General features: G+C 44.6%; 1 long non-coding RNA gene across 1 annotated transcript in view; it reads right to left on the minus strand.

Annotated features, from left to right (window-relative positions):
- Nucleotides 1-10,728: 10,728 nt before the first annotated feature.
- Nucleotides 10,729-21,717, minus strand: part of LOC138429975 (uncharacterized) — a 43,935-nt gene continuing 32,946 nt past the window's right edge. The window contains exon 2 of the long non-coding RNA XR_011252936.1: nt 10,729-10,934. This is a non-coding gene — a long non-coding RNA (uncharacterized lncRNA). The remainder of the gene's footprint in view (nt 10,935-21,717) is intronic.

Raw genomic sequence — 21,717 nt, forward strand, 5'->3', positions numbered from 1 at the left:
AGATAGATTCCTGGATGCGTGTACTCATCGGCATTTATTCATTTAACCCATAGTAACTTACAGAGTGTTTATAATGGGCCCCCAACCACCAGCCCCAGGTTTTTTGCCACTGTTTGACCCAGAACCAACTCTCCCTGGCTGGACCCCCCCCAGAGTCAGGCTGCCTGTCTTGCACCTCAAAACCCACTCACGTGTTCCCTCAATCTCTATGTCTATGGCGAGGGGGTGAGGGAACTTCCAGGCAAAAGGAAGTTGTTTTCTGGTCTGTGTGTGTGGTGTGTATATGCCTCAGACACACAGAGACTAAAGGGAGGAGGAAGGCCAGAGATGCCAATAACCACCCCCAAAAGCCTAAGATGGGAGAGTTCCTGGGGGTGAGGTTGTAAAGTCCGGGTAAAATTTCCATCTCCCTAAAGAGTTTGTAAGTATCTCAAGCATCAGGATCTGAATTCCCTTATATTCTGTAGGGTTGTTTCCACAACAGGGTTTTGTTGAATGGCAACTGAAGAAGTGACTTACTCAGTGGATTTGAGAACTAAATCATTTGCTTTTAACTCCTGCTGGTGTAGACAGATCCTGAAGGGGTTTCCTTGTTCTTACCTCACCTGGGGGCCTGCCATTCCCTGTCTGGACTAAAAACAGAAGGCAAAGAACAGCAACAAAGACACAGCCTCTGAAAATTCAATCCCTAAAAATTAACCCTAGGCATTGACTCATGTCAGTGGGCCGCCGCTTGCCAAGGATTGTAAAGAGACAAGAGGAGGAACCTGACTGGAAATGCTCCTTGGATCTTGTGCTTCTTTGTTTCCTACCCAGGGGCTTAAAATCTTTCTCAGCCTTTCCTGCATCTTCCATTGCCAGATGGGAACCCAGCGCATCCTGGGACTTACCCGAACACAGCCAACATGTCATCAGGACATTTTACAAACAGATCCACCCAAGGATACAGTGGGATGTCTCCCAACACAGGGAAGGTGAGTCTCATGTTTGCCAGCAAAGACTGTGCCACCACTTACCTGGTGTGGCGTGAAATGGACTCCCACCCTAGGTGATCAGTTACACCTGCCAACCAACTTCAAGGGTCTCTTCCAACTTGAGATCCTTTATTTCCTGTGGTTTCAGGTCGGGGGACTTATAGAAAGAATGGTGATAAGGCAGAGATTCTGACCCCACAAGAAAGGACAAAGCTTTGATAAACACAATTGATTTGTGTTTATTTGTTAGGGCCATCCTAACAGATCCAACACGTGCCAGCTAATCCACTCCCTGGGGCTGAACCTGGTCGTACAGACACCTGGAAAAGCTTGACCACCAATGGCAGTGACCGCGGGCAGTAATGGCTTCCATTTGGCCAGTGTCCCTGTCCCTCACGGCTCCACCCCATCCTTCCAAGCACCTTCCGCGTTATCTGAAAAGTGCATTTGGTACAAAGTGAGTGTGAAAGGCGCTCGCATAAAAGTGATTTTATGGCTCTGGCTTGGGTTTGGAAGCTAAGCAAACAGAAAGATCTCAAGAATAAAAGGGGCAATAAAATCATTACATGCTGCTTTGAACTCATACTAAATACCATCTTTATTTCAAGGTTCTCAACATGTCTTACCAACAAGTTCAGAACTGTCTTTGTTGCCCCCTTTAGTGGGTGGGGAAACTGAGTCACAGCTGGGTGAGGGCTGGAGAGCCTGCAGGGTTTGCTTCAAAGACCAGCTCTTCGGTGGGCCGGTGGGAGAGCACTCCCGACCACACCTTGGTTCTGAGGGAAATGTACAGACTCTGAGCCCTTGGTGTAAATCCTACCCACACAGCACACCTGAGATCCAGTGGCTGGCTGGTTGCCTCTGGAGTTAACCACAATAATAACAGCGCAGACCAGCCTTCATGCTTCCTGTACATCGGGCACCACCCCTGCTACTCCTCACTGCAGTGCTGCGACATCGGTATTCTTAGCCTCCTGTGTAAATTGGGACAGTGAGGTATAAGAAGGTGAATGCATTTGAAAGGACCCCCACTGGAGGGCATGGTGCTGGGTTCTGATCCCAGAGCCTGTACATTAACAACCAGGATGCTTACTTCTGAGAACAAGGACCAGGCCACCATTTTTGCTCAGAAGCCAGAAACTTTCATTTATCTCTCCAGTCTTTTTTTTTTCCCTTGGCTGCACTGGGTCTTAGTTGCAGCATGTAGGATCTTAGTTCCCTTGACCAGGGATCGAACCTGAGCCCCCTGTGTTGGGAGCTCGGAGTCTTAGCCACTGGACCAGCAGGGAAGTCCATCCCTCTAGTCTTCATCTCAGAATATGGAGAAGGCCAGGGACAGATTCTGACAGGTTTCCCTTAGAGGTCAAGGAAACAGTTTGAAAGACAATGAACAAAGCCATAAGATGAGCCGGACAAGCATTTCTAAAATCACAAATACAAAGAATCCCCCTCCCAAACGACAAGAGATTGTTAAGATGTTGGAGAAAATTCTAAAGTAGTCATTGTTGGGACTTTCCTGGTGGTCTAGTGGTTAAAAATCCTCACTTCCACTGAAGGGGCACAGGTTCAATCCCTGGGGGCAAACTAAGATTCCACATGCCACACATGGCCAAAAAAAAAAAAAAAAAGAGTAGTCATTGTTCTTGTTATTTTACTATTTAAAATTTGAAAATTGTCCCATTGAGTGCATTTTGATTGTCCAATAGGGAGATAGCTCAAGAGTTACAAAATGAAATACCACTGGCCCAAGCAGCACCCACTCTAGATGCCGTGGTGCTCAATCACCCCCTCCTGGTGCACCCAAAGCCCCTCCTGGCCCACAGGGGACTCTGGCTAGCTGCACAACAAACCCGGTTCCCTTTCCTCCTGGGAAAGCTGGGCTCCATTTCCCAGACTCCCTTGCAGTTAAGTAAAAGCCACGTGACCATGTTCTGGCCAATGAGATGTATTCTGGCCAATGTGACTTCCGACCAGTGGGCGTTTCTCCACTGTCTTTTATCTTTGTCGGTCTCCTGGATGTGAATACTTGGGTGATTGATCTTGGAAGCCACATCTTGAGAATGTCTGAGGCTCCATCAGCCTGGATTCTGAAGGCCTCAGTGGAATGAAACTCTTTCCCCTGGTCCTGCTGCTGGTCGAACACAACTCATTTGCTGTTGATAGTCATCCTAATGAATAAATCCAACACATGGAAGCTATTCCAGTTCATGGGGCAGAAGCTGGTCAGGTGGATGGCTAAAAAATAATTGAACTCAGAATGGCTTCAGTGACAGTTACAATATGTTATAAAATGTCATAAAATGTTAAAATAACTTGCTTTACCTTAACTAATAGAGCAGTTTAGAGATAAGAATCCACCGTCTCCAGGCTAAAAATGAAAAATTCCCTAACTATCAACCCCTAACACAGTAGAAAGGAACCCGAGGCACAGAAACATCCCATTATTTTCCTTCTTTGTTGGGTTAGTGGTCTGTGATAAAACTCAACTTCTTCAGTTCCCTTCCTGGATACTCTGGGCTGAGGATGACAAATGGGTTTAGTCTGGGAGCCACCTCCAAATGATTGATGGTCACTACCTGCCCTGAGGATTCTGGGACCACATCAGGAAAGAGCACCGTGATTAGTCGACGTCCTCTGCCGAGCGCATAGAAAGGGGAGAGGCTGCCTGTGCACCCGCATCAGCCGCCGGCTCCCAACTACCTGTCCATGGGCAGACTCCCTCAGAATCACTTGGGATGCTCGCTCACAATTCAGTCTCCAAGCCCCCACCCTCTTTCTTACACGATTAATGAAACTCTCTGGGTGTGGACCCTGGAAAGCTATATTTTTATAATCTTTCCATATCTTTGTGATAAAGAGTTAGCATTGAAAGCCACGCAGGTGCACACAGGCACCTAGCCAAGGTATTATAAACAGTGACAAAGACCACCAGACCATCTTCACTGCCTGGAGCTGGGTGACCCTGGGAGAGTCACTAAACCTCTCTGTGCCACAGTTGCCTCCTGTTTATATTGGGGATAGTGATATCACCTTCCTCATAGGGATGTTAGGAAGGTTAAATGAGGTTTTGCATAATAAGCATTCAACAAATATTAGTTTTTGTTATATTATCTTCTAAGAGTCTATAATTGTATTCTGCCCACAGGCACTGCCATAGGTAAAAAGGCTGTTTTCTTAGATTTCCAGATGCCCTGGACAGCACCACCGTCCTGAAAGGCACTTTGACAGACAAAGCACGTGGGGCTCCAGGCAGTGGTGACCATCACTGTCCACTCACTGCTGCCTCACGACTGCATCCAGGCTGGGTGAGGACCACGAACGGGGAACAACCTGTTGAGAGGAGCCTAGAGGGAGGCAAGAGGTGAGTACAGGTGGATGCTATCTTGGTCATGACTGTGGTGGTTACAGTGCCTGGGACAGTAATGCCAGTGATGATGCTGGTCACAGTAATGACCGGAAGAGTCGTCACAACGGGACATGATGGCAGTGTGCCAGCCAACTGTGCTGATGTGGGATCAGGACTGTCAGAGAACAAGGCGCTCCATCTTTCTCAAACATGAACTCCTCACATTTAAGCTCATCCATATCAGGGACTTCCCTGGTGGCTCAAACAATAAAGAATCTGCCTGCAGTGCAGTGGACCAGCCCCAGCTAAGCCTGGCTCTTTTCAGCTGATCAGTAAAGACATGGAAGAACCGAAAGCTAGCATCTTAGTCTATCTGCCTCTCCATCTGTGGGCAGGATTTGAGCACAGGTGAGGCCAGCCTCCTGGGGAGTAAAGGATGTGCGTGGGTGGTATTTAGGGATGTTTTGATTGCCTTTTCAAAGTGGAGCCTTGGCCCAGGGTGGTGGTGTCTTAGGAGCCCAGGGGACCTCGGCCAGTCCCAGGCAATGGCCTTCAGTGAAGTGTTGCCCATGAGGGACCCTGGGTGGTCAGAAGCCCGGGCATGCCTCCTCCCAGCACAGCCCGGGGAACCACTTGGCAGAAGAGGAGCCAGGAAGTCTGAGCTCAGGCCCCGCCCTGCCTTTGCTCCTGGCACAGCTTTGAGCAGATCTTTCAACTTTTGTGACTCAGTTTACTCAACTGCCAAATGGAGATCATCACGTGGTGCTCCAAAGACTTTTGTAATACTGTAATGAGTGTTTATAAAGCACTTTGTAGGAGTTTATGGTTATTTGAGCTGGGAAAGGAATTACAAATTATTCCTGAGTAAATAGTATTTAGAGCCTGGATTTTCACCAGTCAACAGGTTTGCCTGGATGTTTACAAGATCATTGTAACCAGACATCCTGAGGTCCCATCAGTGCAGACTGGTTTCACTTGTCAAAGCACCTCTCCTGCCTGAGAAGCTTGCTATATGCTCTGGGCAGGGGGGTCATCTGTGTGTATGTCGTGCTTTTTGTGTGATTCATGAGCTAACGGGACAACTGGCTTCAGAAATGGAGGCCAGACACTCATCTTTCTTTTTGATTTTTTAATTTTTTAGGATTAAGAGACAATGGAGAACTGTTTGAAAAGCCAGCTAAACCTGATTTCTCCCCCAACTATATCTTCCAAAGTGCTACGTACTTCTGCTAGAATTTGCACTGCATAGGGTATTAATAGATAATCACTGATAAAGAGATGCACATGTATTTCCTTCAGGAGTTTGGAACACATAGAGTGCTTGTGTGTAGGGGAAAAAGGATAAAACACGGTGAGTTGCTGTGCCAAGCTATGTGCTTCCCCTTGCCCCATTTTCCCCTCATTTGCATGACTGTTATAGTATAAACAAAGTCAGCATCCCGATAGCAATGTCACCCCCAGCCAGTGTGTGACCAGTGAAGCTCACGTTCACATCCAGCTATGTCCATCTCTGCTTCTGTATTATCACTGTTGCTGCTGCTACAACACCATTATTTATGCTGTGCTGTGCTTAGTTGCTCAGTCGTATCTGACTCTTTGCGATCCCATGGATGGTAGCCCACTAGGCTCCTCTGTCACTGTGATTCTTCAGGCAAGAATACTGGAGTGGGTTGTCATTTCCACCTCTAGGGAGTCTTCCCAACCCAGGGATTGAACCCAGGTCTCCCGCATTGCAGACGGATTCTTTACCAGCTGAGCTACCCACCATCATCTATACCTCATTACAAAGTACACAGTTTTCAGTTTAGTCACTCAGTCGTGTCCAACTCTTTGCAACCCCATGAATTGCAGCATGCCAGGCCTCCCTGTCCATCACCAACTCCCGGAGTTCACTCAAACCCATACCCTACAAATTTCCCAAACTCTGTCCTATTCCCTGACCATACTATCAATGCTCTCAGCCTCCAAGCAGAAGAAAACAGGCAGGAAGTGGAGGACAAGCGAGAAAGGGAGTGTCCGGGACAGAAGCTGGGGCTCCCTGGCCTGACTTGGGTTGGTCAGAGAAGCGGTGGAACAGCAGGAAAAGAGCGACTTTCTGAACTTCTAATATTGGGACAGGAGCCAAACTCAGCTCTTGTTTTGCTCTCCATTTCAAAGACCAGCCTGACCTTGCAGAACCGTTGCTGACTGCTTCTCTGGTTAACATGAGCCAGGAAGCCAGAAGCTTCTGAGATTCCCCTCCCCACCCCCTCCACCCCCCCCCCACCCCCCGCGCCAAATCATTTCCATGAGGAGGGTCTGGGCTTCCTAACCCTGACCCACCATTAAGAGAATGAAGATGGGAAAGGGGGATGTATCATCTCAGAAGATCGTGTCCTTGTCCACAAATCATTTTTATATCTATGATTGCAATTAAGCCTAAAAGAGAGAGGAGAGCAGATGAACAGAAGGAGTCAGGTCCAGAGAATTTCCTACAAACCACTCAGCTTGGTCCTGGAAACCCACCACCGTCTGACAGCGAATTTCCATTCCCATCAGAGGGTATCCATCCAAATCCATTCAACAAACTTTCATTGGAATCCCTTCCCTATGCTACATGTGATATTTATACAAGGATGTGAAGGAACCATCCCTAGCCTCAAGGAATTTATAATCTAGAGGGGAGACAGAAAAATGATATTATTCCAGAAAACTGCTTTAAAGGGGAGACGAGCAAAATGCCCTGCGAGAACATTCCATCCTGCTCAGCTGAACCAGACTCTTCACTGCTCAGAAAACTCCGAAAATTCTCAGTTTAAGGTATTGGCTCTTGCCTTCCTGTTTGCCCTAGATGTATGTCAGGCTCCCAGCTCCCTTTGGTTTAAGTCTTCACCCCCTGGCATATCAGGGGCACTGCTTTCTCCAGGAAGTCTTTCTAATGCCCTGCATTCTGCCTCCTTGGAACTCTTAAAGCTCTTACTTAGCATCTCCTTTATGATACCTCTGATTTTTCTGCCCAGTTATTTCCACATTTTACTTAAGCCCCCCTCGCCCCAAGGGCATGCATGTCTGCATGCTAAGTCATATCAGTCATGTCTGACTCTTTGTGACCTATGGACTGTAGCCCACCAAGCTCCTCTGTCCATGGATTCTCCAGACAAGAATAGTGAAGTGGATTGCCATCTTGCACAGGGTAAGTGCTCAGTAAATCTTTGTGGGCTTCAATTAAACCCTATTGAAAATATTATCAAATATTATTAAAATATTATCAAAATCATGAGGAAATGTAATCACATCTAATAGCATTAAAAGATTCCTCTAAGAGAGTATTAAGTTTAAAAAACCAGATGACTAAGATAGAATAGATATTAAGGCACCGTTTATGTAAACACAGTTGTGTGTTATTTCACTCTGGGTCCTGGTAGGAAGCAGAATTCATTCCATGTTTAGTGAAAAGACCTCATCAAGAGCTGTGAGCGGAGACTTCCCTGGTGGACTGGTGGTTAAGAACCCACCTTCCAGTGCAGGGGATGTGGGTTCAATCCGTGGTCGGGGAACTGAGATCTCACATGCCACAGGGCAACTAAGCCCACGCACCACAACTGAAGAAGGCTGCACACAGCAATGAAACCCGGTACAGCACCACCTGCCCACCACCCCCCAACCCCCCCGCCACCCCCGCCATCACCACCAATAAAAAGGACTGTGGGCAGAGGTAAGTGAACAGGTGGGAGAGTGACACCCTGGCCAGTCCTGGTGGGAAGCCATTATGGCTCCAAGGGCATGAAGAGCAAGGAGGGGGATGGGCCTAGTTAGGACTGAAACCTCACAGGAGGGGCCGGAAGTAGGGACTGAAATCAGCAAGGACAGAAAATCCCTGCGAATTGTAGGAAAGGAACGGTGTTACAACTTCTCTGCCTGCCCCTGGCTGAACATAACAGGATGCCAGCATGGGGTATGCAAAGGAGCCTGGATTCTACCCTGATGGGCCAGCCTCTGGGCACAAAGCAGGGCGGAGAAGGGCAGAGAAGGTCTGGGGCCTCCGTGGAGACCACAGAGGACACACCCAGAACAGGGTAGAAATGCATACCCTAGGAGTTGTGATTATGAAGGACGGTCAGCTTTTCCCTTCTCCCTTTTATGCAATTAAGTCTTTTACAATGAACATGTGTTGTCTCTATTACCAAGGGAAAAAATAGGATTTTTCATTTAACACTCTGACCTTCTAGAAATCCATGTGGGCAAACACAAAAGAAAGGAAAAACTGAAAGGCATATTTCATGAGTAGTGATCTGGACTTTTGAAATCTCCTTCAAATGGTTTCAATCTCTAACTTGTAAAGTCAAAGTCACGCCTAGCCATTCATGTATTCATGCACTCACTGATGTATTCATTCAGCAAATATGTCCCATATTTGGACCCAGGCAGACACAGCCCCAGATGCACAAAGCCTAACCTCTGGCAGAGAAATGGAACATGGATCTACATGCCAGGGGGCGATGGTCCCCAGGTGACAGATGAGAGGGAACTGTGGGAAACATGTAGGCGTGCCCAGCACCCAATGTGTCCTCCTCCCTGGCCCGGAGGGGGACACAGAGGGCTTTTACCCCACCATCGCATTAGGTAGTATCACTATTTTCCTCCAGGAAGGCCAAGGGCACAAAACAAGTCAGTGCCTCCACTTCTATTGGGCTAACTGTCCATACTCAGACTGGATATGTGCAACATGACAATGAATTTAGGTAAAACTCACTAAGTATTAACAAATAACCTAAGTGGTTAGCGGGGGAGGGAAGAGGAGATAAATTGGGAGACTGGGATTAACAGATACACACTGTGCTGTGCTCTGCTTAGTCGCTCAGTCGTGTCCGACTCTTTGCGACCCCACGGACTGTAGCCCGCCAGGCTCCTCTGTCCACGGGGATTCTCCAGGCAAGAATACTGGAGTGGGTGGTTGCCAGGCCCTCCTCCAGGGAATCTTCCCAACCCAGGGACCAAACCCAGGTCTCCTGCATTGCAGGCAGATTCTTTATTGTCTGAGCCTCCAGGGAAGCCCAACAGATGCACACTACTATATATTAAATAGGTAAACCAAAAGGACCTACTGTATTGCCCAGAGAACTGTATGCAATATCTTGTAATAGCCCATTAATACAATGGAAAATAACCTGAAAAAACTGTGTATATATATGTATATATGCACAACAGAATCACTTTGCTCTACACTTGAAACTAACACAGTATTGTAAATGAAGTATATTTCAATATAAACAATGTTTTTTAATCTTTTTTATTTTTTATTTTTACTTATTTATTTTTTTAATGTACCACTGTATTAGTTTTATTTTATTATTTTTTTTCATTTACCATATCTCCACCTTTTATTTATTTATTTTACTGTATTGGTTTTGCCATACACTGACATTAATCCACCACAGGTGTACATGAGTTCCCAACCCTGAACCCCCCTCCCACCACCCTCCCCATATCATCTCTCTGGGTCATCCCAGTGCACCAGCCCCAAGCATCCTGTATCCTGTATCGAACCTAGACTAGCGATTCGTTTCTTACATGATAGTATACATGTTTCAATGCCATCCTCCCAAATCATCCCACCCTCTCCCTCTCCCACAGAGTCCAAAAGTCTGTTCTTTACATCTGTGTCTCTTTTGCTGTATCACATACAGGGTTATCATTACCATCTTTCTAAATTCCATATATATGTTAGTATACTGTATTGGTGTTTTTCTTTCTGGCTTACTTCACTCTGTATAATCGGCTCCAGTTAAACAATGTTTTAATAAAAAATCAACAAATTAAGTGGGAATTTTATAAACATGATGCCAAGCTGCTGACCCCCATGAGTGGGCTATTTCCTGGTCTCATTAGATATAAGCTCACCCTATTTCTGTACTTTGGCTCTGCAACCCCACCCAGGATACAGTTCTCTGCTCCACTGGGCCTGATGTTTAAAGGGTCATCATGGAGAAGGCAATGGCACCCCACTCCAGTTCTCTTGCCTGGAAAATCCCATGGACGGAGGAGCCTGGTGGGCTGCAGTCGATGGGGTCGTGAAGAGTCGGACACGACTGAACGACTTCACTTTCACTTTTCACTTTCACGCATTGGAGAAGGAAACGGCAACCCACTCCAGTGTTCTTGCCTGGAGAATCCCAGGGATGGGGGAGCCTGGTGGGCTGCCGTCTATGGGGCCGCACAGAGTCGGACACGACTGAAGCAACTTAGCAGCAGCAGCATGGTACTGGCCTTGGTTTGTCTCTTTATTAGCAGCTCTATATTCTCAAATCTGGGAACTCTTTTTAAACTCCCCCCAATTTGGCAGACTCATAGAGAATAGTGGTTGTATGTTAAGTATTTCTTGATTGCGAAAATATATAATGACAAAAGTCTATAATGAATTTAGGCATGTTTTCAAGTAAATAAATGTACATTTTATTAATTATACCCATGTTCATATATTTTAAAAATAAGAGCTCACATGAGTGGAAGGTGTGAATTATTCAGACGCACCAACGCTGGCCTTCATCTGCCAAGCCCCTTCTTCTGCGAAGTCCACAAACCTGGAGGTTTTGGGCACCTTCGTCCTCCATTCTTCAGCTTCTTTATCCCCGGCACTGCAAAAGAGAGTCTGCTGAAACAGAAAGGTTCATCTGGGGCTGGGCACCTTTGATCAGCCTGAGACATTCTTTATTAAAATTTGATGTCATGGGAGGGGTGCCATTAAATTGCATTTTTAGTTAAGAAAGTCAGTGCCAATGGCAAATAGAAGGAAGGATCAGGGTGAAAAAAAGAGTGATGTTCTTCCCACTTCAAAGAAACAGAAGCCAATTCTGAGCTTAAAAAACTCCTTTAAGGAGACTTCCCTAGTGGTCCAGTGGTTAAGAATCTGTCTTCTAATGCAGGGGACACGAGTTCGACTCTAGCTCAGAGAACTAAGATCCTACAGGCTGAGGACCAACTAAGCCCAGCGAGCCCAGCAAGCAACTCCTGAGCCTCTGCACACAAGTAGAGTCCATGTGCCCCAACATAAGATCCTACATGACGCAACAAAGACCCCACATGCTGCAACTAAGATCCCATGCAGCCAAATGAATAATTTTTTTTAAAAAAAATTAAAGATAATCGATAAGAATCAAGCCTATCATTCAGCATTTATATCAGTGATGAAGCTTTATCCCCACTCTGATGTCACCTCTTTCCTCATAGATAACTAGTATCTATCCAGGCCAACTATAATTCTCAAGCTAGTAAATACAATTATGTGCTAGAAAAATAATGAACTCCTTTATCACTGGAGATTGGAAATCCCCTAACTAGACTAAGCCACAAAACATTAATCCATTAAGTGTCTTCGTTTAGAGATGACGAGAACTTGAGTGACTTCCTAGAGTCTTATTGTAGGACTTCAGAGGTGTTGGTACCTGGAGTGAAGTAAGATGAGCAAACAAGGTTTCTGATGGCCATTCTGTCCAAAAGAAACTGGATACTTAAGTGTTGGGCACCCCAATAATTTAATTCAGGGTGAATGCAAACCACTGTTTGTTTTTTGGTACAGGCCTTGCATTTTGTTAAGTAAAAGGCTCAATAACAGTCAAGACCATAATAAGTGGGCTTGGAGGCCACAAGGAAGAAGCAGGGAGAGTGGCTGGCTCTTCCTAGCATGACCTCTGCACCATCCTGGAGAGGGCTGAATGGTCCCCAGCGAGGATGACCTGTCTCCCTGCCCGAACAACCTCAGACACCATTTCCCATTTATCTTTTCATCTCAAAGCCAGCAAGACTCGTGAATAATTTTCTTTGTCCATTCTGTTGGTTTGGAGATGTTGTAAGAGATCAAGTGAATTGTAAGGCAGCTGAGGTCAGGCCCTTTCTGAAAGATATCCCAGAACATATTTGTAACATGAGTTCTTAACTCCAAAAGTTAAAGTTACTTGAGTTTGATATTGTTATTGAACGTCATAAATGGAAATCATAAAGGTAACTCTTGCTGCTGCTGCTGCTAAGTTGCTTCAGTCGTGTCCAACTCTGTGCGACCCCATAGATGGCAGCCCACTAGGCTCCTCTGTCCCTGGGATTCTCCAGGCAAGAACACTGGAGTGGGTTGCCATTTCCTTCTCCAATGCATGAAACTGAAAAGTGAAAGTGAAGTAGCTCAGTCGTGTCCGACTCTTAGCGACCCCAGGGACTGCAGCCTACAAGGCTTCTCCGTCCATGGGATTTTCCAAGCAAGAGTACTGGAGTGGGGTGCCATTGCCTTAACTTTTAGGTGAAGGGAATTAAAAGATACAAACTTCCAGTTGTGAAATAAATTAGTCTTGGGGACGTAATGTACAACATGGCAACTATAGTTGATAATACTAATACTGAATATTTGGAAGTTGTTAAGAGTGTAAATCTTGAAATCTCATTGAAAGAAAAAAAAATTCTGTAACTATGTGTGATAACAGATGTTAACTAGACTTACTGCGATCATTTCATAATATATGCAAATATCAAATCATTATATATCTGAATGAAATACATAACAAATACCAAATCAGTTATACATTATATCTGAAATGAATATAATTTTGCATGTCAATTATACTTTAATTTTTTTTAAAAGGTAGCTTTCTATAACCTCATTAATGAATAAAAGCTCTAATAACTCAAAGGGTATATAATAATAGTAACATTGGTCTGATCTGAAAAGGAAGTCATAACTTAAAGCAGAAGCTTCAGCTTTTAAATTACACATTGATCTAGATAAACGTATCTATTAAACTGTGTCCTGAAATCTGATGGTTTTCCTGGTGCCTCAGACAATAATCAGCCTTCAATACTGGAGACCTGGGTTCGATCCCAGGGCCAGGAATATCCCCTGGAAAAGGGAATAGCAACCCACTCCAGTATTCTTTCCTGGAAAAGTCCATGGGCAGAGGAGCCTGGTGGGCTACAGTCCATGGGATCTGACACCATCTACAGTCCAAGAGTCAGACACAACTGAGCAACTAACACTTTCACTTTCACAAAGTATCTGATGTGGAAAGGATGTGGCCACACGCACCCTGGATTGACAGTGAAACTCTTGCTCCAGAAGAAAAACTGGCTCCCTGGGTAATGCACTAAGTTGAAGAGAACATGGATAAATCTCAGGTGCTGATGAGCAAGATTTAGTTAACTCACCAGGAAATGAACACATGTTTGGAGTATGAACATAGCTAAAGTTTCATTTTCTCTTTTCATCACTCCGTTTGGTCCTTTGCATCAGGTGAGTAACTGCCTAGTTGACTCGGTCACTGCTTCTGCCATGTAATGGCTGCAATTCTTCATAGGCATATCAGCAACATCAGTGGCTCCCTGAAGCCTGGATGGACAGTGACTCACACTGTTATGTATGCAAACTCATGTCCCACTCATGACTCCCACTAGTGCTTGTTACACTGGGGAAATGGGTCCCAGATTTCAGCTATTTGTAAGGCCTCCCCAGACAGCCATTTGGCTTTTTTTGCATTTCTTGCTCAAGGAGGAATGAGAGCCTCTTAAGGGAAAGTCTGTGGAACATAAAATTAAAATGCTTTTGGAGTCCCGGCCATACTTCAAGGTATGGCCAAGAAGGGGGGGAAAGAGTTGGCTAGATTCCTGGATGATGGAGCTTGTAAGTATGCTGATACATTGGGGAATTGTTTCTAAATGTCATCCAGTAATGCAGCCCTTGCCTCCAGCCGTCAAGATAGTAAGTACCAGCATCTCCATGTAACTGAATGCAGAGCCAACAACGTACTCGAATTCTCAACATAACTGCCAAGGACGCTGAATGTGCATGCAAGCGCTTCAGTAAATCCTTCTAGAACAGTCTATCCTCTGATGTCCAAGCCAAAGACAAAACCTGTTCCCAGACCTAGCAGAGGTTTTAGAAACTACATGACTATTCACCAAGGAGACATTGAGTACATTTGCCGGCATGTGAAATAATTGTGATGGAAAGGAATCAATTACAGACCCATCTGCAGGCCATTAATATGATCTGTTGAAAAGGAGGCCAGATTCACCAAGTCAACCCGAAAGTCTAAAAATAGGTCTAACGTGAGCCTGGCCCAGTGCACATGAAGCCATAAAAAGATGCCTACATCTGCTAGGTCAGGGTCCCTTGTGCTTCCTCACGCTTTACTACTTATCCTCAGGGGTCATTGAGAATGGAGGCATTTACTTTCTTTCCAGAAAAAGAGAAAGCATTCCATGATGATCACTATGGCCAAAAATATCATCCTGTGCTGGTGCAGGAGAATAAACAGAGTTTGTTTTCTTATAACATAAATCCTACATGTTCCAAAGATCTCTAAAGAGTTGTATCTTTTTTTAAAAATTTTTTATTGGACTATAGTTGCTTTACAATGTTCTGTTAGCTTCTCCTGTAGAGCAAAGTGTCAGCTATACTTATACATTTTGTTGCTGTTGTTATTTTCTAATTTATTTTTCTAATTGGGGGAAAATTGCTTTACAATGTTTTCTTGGTTTCTGCTGTACAACAATGCAAATCAGCCATAATTATACATATATCACGTCCCTCTTGAGCCTCCCTCTCTCCCCTATCCCATCCCTCTAGGTCATCACAGAGCTCCAGACTGGGCTCCCTGGATCATATACCAGCTTCTCACCAGCCATCTATTTTACACATGGTAGTTTAAGTGAGAAATAGATTTAAGGGACTAGATCTGATAGAGTGCCTGATGAACTATGGATGGAGGTTCATGACATTGTATAGGAGACAGGAATCAAGACCATCCCTGTGGAGAAAAAAGCAAAAAAGCAAAATGGCTGTCCGGGGAGGCCTTACACTTAGCTGTGAAAAGAAGAGAAGCAAAAAGCAAAGGAGAAAAAGAAAGATATAAGCATCTGAATGCAGATTTCCAAAGAATAGCAAGGAGAGATAAGAAAGCCTTCCTCAGTGATCAATGCAAAGAAATAGAGGAAAGCAATAGAATGGGAAAGACTAGAGATCTCTTCAAGAAAATTAGAGATACCAAGGGAACATTTCATGCAAAGATGGGCTTGATAAAGGACAGAGATGGTATGGACCTAACAGAAGCAGAAGATATTAAGAAGAGGTGGCAAGAATACACAAAAGAACTGTGGAAAAAAGATCTTCATAACCCAGATAATCATGAAGGTGTGATCACATCCACTCACCTAGAGCTTGACATCCCGGAATGTGAAGTCAGGTGGGCCTTAGAAAGCATCACTATGAACAAAGCTAGTGGAGGTGATGGAATTCCAGTTGAGCTGTTTCAAATCCTGAAAGATGATGCTGTGAAAGTGCTGCACTCAATATGCCAGCAAATTTGGAAAACTCAGCAGTGGCCACAGGACTGGAAAAGGTCAGTTTTCATTCCAATCCCAAAGAAAGGCAATGCCAAAGAATGCTCAAACTACCACACAATTGCACTCATCTCACACGCTAGTAAAGTAATGCTCAAAATTCTCCAAGCCAGGCTTCAGCAATACATGAACCGTGAACTCCCTGATGTTCAAGCTGGTTTTAGAAAAGGCAGAGGAACCAGAGATCAAATTGCCAACATCCACTGGATCATGGAAAAAGCAAGAGAGTTCCAGAAAAACATCTATTTCTGCTTTATTGACTATGCCAAAGCCTTTGACTGTGTGGATCACAATAAACTGTGGAAAATTCTGAAAGAGATGGGAATACCATACCACCTGACCTGCCTCTTGAGAAACCTGTATGCAGGTCAGGAAGCCACAGTTAGAACTGGACGTGGAACAACAGACTGGTTCCAAATAGGAAAAGGAGGACGTCAGGGCTGTATATTGTCACCCTGCTTATTTAACTTATATGCAGAGTACATCATGAGAAATGCTGGGCTGGAAGAAGCAGAAGCTGGAATCAAGATTGCTGGGAGAAATATCAATAACCTCAGATATGCAGATGACACCACCCTTATGGCAGAAAGTGAAGAGGAACTCAAAAGCCTCTGGATGAAAGTGAAAGAGGAGAGTGAAAAAGTTGGCTTAAAGCTCAACATTCAGAAAATGAAGATCATGGCATCTGGTCCCATCACTTCATGGGAAATAGATGGAGAAACAGTGGAAACAGTGTTAGACTTTATTTTGGGGGGGCTCCAAAATCACTGCAGATGGTGACTGCAGCCATGAAATTAAAAGACACTTACTGCTTGGAAGGAAAGTTATGACCAACCTAGATAGCATATTAAAAAGCAGAGACATTACTTTGCCAACAAAGGTCTGTCTAGTCAAGGCTATGGTTTTTCCAGTGGTCATGTATGGATGTGAGAGTTGGACTGTGAAGAAAGCTGAGTGCCAAAGGATTGATGCTTTTGGACTGTGGTGTTGGAAAAGACTCTTGAGAGTCCCTTGGACTGCAAAGAGATCCAACCAGTCCATCCTAAAGGAGATCAGTCCTGGGTGTTCATTGGAAGGACTGATGCTAAAGCTGAAACTCCAGTACTTTGGCCACCTCATGTGGAGGGTTGACTCATTGGAAAAGACCCTGATGCTGGGAGGGATTGGGGGCAGGAGGAGAAGGGGACGACCGAGGATGAGATGGCTGGATGGCATCACTGACTCGATGGACATGAGTTTGAGTGAACTCTGGGAGTTGCTGATGGACAGAGAGGCCTGGTGTGCTGCGATTCATGGGGTCGCAAAGAGTGGGACACAACTGAGCAACTGAACTGAGTTTATATATGGGCTTCCCCAGTGGCTCAGCAGTAAAGAATCTGCCTGTAAGGCAGGAGACATAGGTTTGATCCCTGGGTCGGGAAGATCCTCTGGAAGAGGGCATGGCCACCCACTCCAGTATTCTTGCCTGGAGAACCGCATAGAGAGAGAAGCCTGGAAGGCTACAGTCCACTGGGCTGCACAGAGTCGGACACTCCCTAGCACGCAGCATGCAGGCAGTGCAGATGTACCGACGCTCCTTTTCTGCTTGACCCACTCTCTCCTTTTCCCACTGTGTCCACAAGTCCATTCTCTGTATCTGAGTCTCCATTCCTTCCCTGCAAATAGGTCCATCAATACCATCTTTCTAGATTCCATATGTGTGTTAATATATGAGATTTGTTCTTCTCTGTTTTACTTACTTAGGGTCATTCTTCAGTGGTTCAAAGTGATTCATCTCCCTTGAAGAGATGTGAAAGTTACTAGAACAGCAACTGCCAAAGCGCAGCATAGGCAATGATATTGGGCAGTACATAGATGAATGATTTTTTAAATTAAATTCAATTAATTATTTTTGGCTGTGCCCTGCAGCATGTGGGTTTGGTTCCCTGACCAACGATCAGACCCTCACCCCCTGTATTGGAAGGTTGGAGTCTTAACCACTGGACTACCAAGGAGGTCCCAATAATTCTTGAAGAGTTGTATATATTGTGATGTGTGTTAGAAAAAGTATAAGTTAACAAACCTGTAACTCCAAGATGTTCCATAGGATTAAGGTAGATCTAAAAATCAGTTGTAAAATAGTAAGTGCAATTCTTCAAATACATAAATACTAAATAAATTGGTAAAGGAGGTATGCAATCACACACACACACACACAAAGGAGATCAGAAGGCAGCACAAAGATGGCTAAAATTGGAAAATATTATTCTAGGACTGAAGCCAGATGGGTTCCCATGGCTTGGGTCAGTTACATGACACACAAGATCATTTTCCCAGCTTCACAGAACATAGAACCACCAAGATCTCTGAGCTCTCCATGACCTTACTGCCTGTCTGGTACCTCAGCAAAGTTGCAAGAACCACTTGGTTTTCTTGCTAACTTAGGAAGTCTTAATTCAACCAGATTGAGCAATAGGCAAAAATTCTTTTCTGATCTAACATCTCTGGACCCAAATTCCTGAACTGGAAGCAAGTGTTCCCAGTGCCCTACAGAAAAAAACAAAGATTGTTTAACTATTTTTTTCAAATTATTCCAATGAGAATTTTATTTTTATCACTGAAGTATAGTTAATTTAAAATGTTGTATTAGTTTTGAGTGTGCAGCAAAGTGATTCAGTTATATAATACATTCTTTTTCAGATCCTTTTCCATTATAGGTTATTACAAGATATTGAGTAAAGTTCCCTGTGCTATACAGTAGGTCCTTATTTATCTATTTCATATATAGTAGTATGCATATCAGAGAAGGCAATGGTACCCCACTCCAGTACTCTTGCCTGGAAAATCCCATGGTCAGAGAAGCTTGGTAGGCTGCAATCCATGGGGTCGCTAAGAGTCGGACACGACTGAGCAACTTCCCTTTCACCTTTCACTTTCATGCATTGGAGAAGGAAACGGCAACCCACTCCAGTGTTCTTGCCTGGAGAATCCTAAGGACGGGGGAGCCTGGTGGGCTGCTGTCTCTGGGGTTGCACAGAGTCGGACACGACTGAAGCGACTTAGCAGCAGCAGCAGCAGCAGCAGCAGCAGCAGTGTGTATATGTTAACCCCAAACTCCTAATTTTTCTACCCCACTGCCAACCGACACTATCCCCCTTAGTAACTTTAAGTTTGTTTTCTACATCTATGAGTCTATTTCTGTTTTGTATAATAAATAAGTTCTTTGTAACATTTTTACAGATTCCACATATAAGTGATATCATAGGATATTTGTCTTTCTCTGACTTACTTCACTTCTGATGATCACCTCTAGGTCCATCCATGTTGCTACAAATGGCATTATTTCATTATTTTATGACTGAATAATATTCCATGGTATATATGCACCACATCTTTATCCATTCATCTGTTGATGGACATCTTGCTTGCTTCCATGTCTTAGCCATTGTAAATAGCACTGCTGTGAACATTAGAATGCATGCATCACTTCAAATTAGAGTTTTCTCTGGATATATGCCCAGGAGTGGGATTACTGAATCATATGGCAAATCTATTTTTAGTTTTTGAGGACACTCCATACTGTTTTCCGTAATGGCTGCACCAATTTGCATTCCCACCAACAGTGAATGGGACGGGGGTCTGCCTTGCTATTTTGAACCAGCCTGAGGCTACAGGTTCAGGGAAGGGATTCCTCCAGGCTTTTGACATGTTATTCCGCCACGGCCTCCTCCCTAACAACATAAGCAGGAAGTTTTGTTTTGTTTTGTTTTTTGTTTTTTTTTTTCCAGGAGGAGTGCATTATATTTTATTAATGTTAATCCTTGATTAAACAGCTGGTCCATTTCCTGGGATGGTGAGGGTTGCCCTATAGGAGGCATAAGGATGCATCCACATGCATTTGCAGAAGGGGCAGGGGAAGGGGTCGGGGGACTGCAATTTGATGGGGAGGAAACTTGGGGAGTTAACCAGTTCACACAGAGAAAAGAGTCTGATGCCTCTGTACTTACCAGTAAAGCTCTCATCTCTGGTTAAATAAACTGGCCATGATGGGAAACCATGTGGCTGTTAAAAGGAATGAGTGTGGGCAGAGTTGGTTTTTGTGTAAAAAGAAAGCATTTATACATGCTTGTTAGTAAACATGGAGTATTTCTGAAAAGATTTACCCAAACTGTTAACCATGGTTGCTGATCCAAGTCTCTAAGTCAGGTTGGCAGGGGAGGGGGCACCCAGCATGTGGCAGAAGCTCCACATTAGAGCTGTCTGTACACTGGCAATTTTTGCAATGACCTATATTGCTTTGATGACAATAGCTTTTCGGATGGTAGCAGACAATGGGAAAATATTTTAAAGCCCATGTCAGTGCCCCAGGAATATTAGTCCATGAGACATATGCTTAGAGTGAGAGGTTCATTTGTATTTACATAATAATCACAATACATAATCCATATTACATAATAATCATGATGACATACTTGTCTTTACATAATAATTATACAGAATGTAGGTTGCCTAATAATCATTATGAAACCTTCAGCAGAAGTACAGGCATGGATAAAGCATTCGTAATCAGGAAGGGATGAGACTGAATTGCCCTTGCTCTCCCCAAAGTGAGCGAGCCCCTCACTCACTGGCTGTAATCACCACCATGGCTTGTGTCAAATGCTCAACTAGTCTTATCACAGACATTAGCTCTGATCCTCTCAAGAACTCTCGAAGATGGATTCTGTCTCTGTTTTACAGAGGAGGAAATTGAGGCTTCAGAAGGTGAGCCCATCATTGTGATAGAGAAACTAAGTGTCCAGTAGCACCCACGTTCTCCCACCCCCATTATAGAAGCCTCAGTGGGATTACATCTCCCAGGCCTCCAGCTCAAGGAAATGGAGTAGAAGCAATTTCAGGCTCACAGGGTGAAATGTACCCTCTCCCTCACCTTCCAGCTTGTGCAAAGGTCTCCAAGGCCCTGGCGGATGGGAGAGCTGTAGCTGAAAGGAGTCTGGCTCCTCAAATCAGCACCTGAGGGGAGTTGTCCACCACCCTGAACAGGATATAAACATCATTGTTGAGGACCTGAAATCTGAGGGTTTGTTGCCTCTGCGAAAATTCCCTAAAATAATACAACTGCTGAAACGTAACATCAGATACCATCCAATCACAGAGGATAGAGGATCGGGCCAGGATACCAGAGCCATTGGCCTTAAACCTTCTAATGCAGGGTTCTAATGCATGGGTTCCATCCCTGGTCTGGGAATTAAGCTCCTACATGCCTCATAAACTTAAATTGTTGTTGCTATTTAGTCACCAAGTCGTGTCTGACTCTTTGTGACTCCAGGATCAGCAGCTCACCAGGCATCCCTGTCCTTCGCTATCTCCCGGAGTTTGCTCTACCATATCCACTGAGTCAGCGATGCCATCCAACCGTCTTATCCTCGGTTTCCCCCTTCTCATATTGCCCTCAATCTTTGCCAGCATCAGGGTCTTTTCCAACAAGCTGACACTTCACATCAGGTGTCCAAAGTATTGGAGCTTCAATTTCAGCATCAGTCCTTCCAATGAATGTTCAGGATTGATTTCCTTTAAGACTGACTGGTTTGATCTTTCTGCAGTCCAAGGGGCACTCAAAGAGTCTTCTCCAGCACCACAACTTGAAGCATCAATTCTTCAGCACTCAGCCTTCTTTATGGTCCAACTCTCACATCTGTACAAACCTGAATAACTATGCAAAAAAAACAGCAACAACAACTGATCATATCTGGTACCACATACAAAGATTAACTAAAATGGACATAGACCCAAAATGTAAAACATAAAAAGAATTTTTTTAAAAAGGGATATGTACTGATAACCCTCCAAATAAGAAAGAAGCCAGTGGAGGAGAGAGGATTCAAGTGGTCACAGGTGACTTTGGAGGCACACTGAGAGCTGTTCACTAACGCCTGCTCTGCTGGATGGCACAGTGTCGGGGGAGAGAGTGTGCTGGTGATGGACTTCACATCTGTGTGAAGACCAAGCCACCTCCCACTTCTACAAAGACGGCAGGGCTGGCTGGTGGTCAGAAAACAG

Source organism: Ovis canadensis, chromosome 25 (assembly GCF_042477335.2).
Source record: "Ovis canadensis isolate MfBH-ARS-UI-01 breed Bighorn chromosome 25, ARS-UI_OviCan_v2, whole genome shotgun sequence".
In the NCBI taxonomy this organism is placed as follows: domain Eukaryota; kingdom Metazoa; phylum Chordata; class Mammalia; order Artiodactyla; family Bovidae; genus Ovis; species Ovis canadensis.